A 2664-nucleotide genomic window follows, 5' to 3' on the forward strand; every position below is an offset into this window, starting at 1 on the left:
GTATATATTTAAATTATGTCAGAAAAATGTAAGAAAAATGTTAGAAAAATGTTATAAAATCTTTTTGGTATATAAACATTGTATTTTGAGAAATAACCGGTTTCGTGTTGTCTTTTCAAATTTCTCTACTTCATTGTGTCGTGTTCGTTCCAGTCTGAGAAAGAAGAGTTCCTCATATATATATATATATATATATATATATCAATATATGAATGAAAATAGATGAGGAGTTGCATAATACTTATACATTTTAATAATGTGTATAATAATTCGTAATATAACATCAACGAAGATGTTCTTGTGCATTTTTTTGTATGAGTTGCATTTCTGCAATATGTTCTTCGTACATCTTGCATTACCATTATTTAGTAATTCATAAAGGCGGTGAGCTGGCAGAATGGTTAATACGCCGGGCGAAATGCTAAGCGGTATTTTCTCTGTCTTTATGTTCTGAGCTAGAATTCCTCCGAAGTCGACTTTGCCTTACATCCTTTCGGGGTGTTGAGAGGAATTCTTTGGGGTTTGAACAATTCACCTCTGGAAACACGGGTGTTTCGTTAAACATCCTTAAACAAACCTCATTCAGGGACCTTTTAAGTGGAATGGGTTGCTCAACCTGAAGAAAATTCAAAAGGGACCCCACCTGCGAGGTCATGCGCTGTTTATCTTGATATGAGATCACCATGTCGCGCATATAAGGTTGTGATGCATGTGCCTGGTGTACCCTTATCAGACGAGTAGTTCTGATGGACATACTGGGCTTCATATATTTGTACCCCAGTGTCACTTTGATGGCATATGCTGCTCTCTCACCCAATAATAATAATAATAGCAGCAACAGCGACGTCGATGACGACGACAATGTACAAAGCATTCCTGAAGCTTCGACATTTGAATGGAATTCTCTAAAGTACCAACAAAATAAATCTTCGTCATGAAGAGACTAACTTCTCTCCTGTGGAGGGAAATTCAATTATATTAACAAGCAACCTTGGACACACTGACACACGCACACACACACGCACACATGCACTCTTACACACACATAAACACACACCCACAAACGCACACACATACACACACACGCGCTCAAACACACATATATACAGATACCACAAACGTATAACACGGCCATATGTGTATAGATAGATAGATAGATAGATAGATAGATAGATAGATAGATAGATAGATAGATAGATAGATATTTAGATAGATAGATAGATAGATAGATAGATATTTAGATAGATAGATAGATAGATAGATAGATAGATAGATAGATAGACAGGCAGACAGACAGGCACATACATACATGCGTACATACATGCACATAGGCAGACACAATGTATAGTTTTCAGAGACACACAATCAGATACCCGTATGTGTGTGTGTGTGTGTGTGTGTGTTTGAATGTGTGTATGCGTGTGTGTATGTATGTGCGCGTGTGCGCATATGTGGAAACGATGGCATGTATAGACTTCGAATTTCCTATCAATATCCAAGCGTGCCTTCCTTCTAATCTTATCTAATCTAATGTTATCTATTAAAACTATCACTTTGATTATTCTCCATTGGCAATTTATTTATTTATCCGACATCGTTGGTGAGAAATAGTATCTGTCCAGACTAAATCTATTCCACTCTGTCACTCTTTACTCCATTTCTATTCCGCGTTTGTCTTTCATCCAATCGGTGGTGGTAAAATAATTGCTAAACATTTCCCAGGGGGTCTGGAACACATTTGAATCAGCTCCATCAAACTCCCATACATTCTCTGCTAATACAAAGAACTGGCACTTTTCTATCTAGGCTGTCCAGTTGTGCGCACGCATGCACACTCGTTTCATAACCAGTGCACAAAAGAAATCGAATGGCACACGAGAAATTTAACTCACGCACGAAGAGTCACTTGCATAAAATAACAGTTACTTAAACCCTTCGCTACCTGTAGAGCAGAGAACATCGACGACTTTTCTCCATTGTCCTCATCTCTGGACTAACTTTTCTGTTTCTCTCCAGATGGATTCCGGCTTTTATTGCTCTGTCTCAGTATCCCATCTCTAAGGGAAGTATTCCTCTCTCTTCCAGGTTTTGTTGGCTTTGAATTGCTATCGATGCTTCTGTAGCTTTGCTTCTTTCTAGGTAGGAGTTTTCTACTTCCTTACGAATTTACTTATACTTGCAGCGATATTCACCCACCCAAGCTGGGTTGAATTGGCTCCGACTAACGAGTTCACCACGTCCCTCACGAATGTTGACCGCATCCGACAGTCGGTCGCAGTCGAAGCAGTAATGGATACCCGCTCCCGGTTCCACTGCTGAAGACCATAGATGAGGGGGCCCAATTGTGCTTCCTTTACCGTCACCAGTCATGTCTTAAGTTGTCCTCCAGCTCGTTTATACCGGCCTGGGAGGGTTGACCGCCTTGCGAATGAATCCTCCTGGAGGTTGACGGAGGGTATGAGCAAGCCACCTTAGACGTCATCCGAGGAGAGCTTGTTGCAGAGAATTGATGCAGGAGCGTTGTCGTATTTCGGGATTCGAAATGATGTCCAATAGGCAAACACGTAGAATTTGACGTAGGCAGTAAGGGTCGAAGACTTCGAGTTATTGGGGATCACCAGTTCTCACCTACTCTACGCAAACCCATTTTTACCTCTGGGAAGA

The sequence above is a fragment of the Octopus bimaculoides genome, chromosome 7, assembly GCF_001194135.2.
Source record: "Octopus bimaculoides isolate UCB-OBI-ISO-001 chromosome 7, ASM119413v2, whole genome shotgun sequence".
In the NCBI taxonomy this organism is placed as follows: domain Eukaryota; kingdom Metazoa; phylum Mollusca; class Cephalopoda; order Octopoda; family Octopodidae; genus Octopus; species Octopus bimaculoides.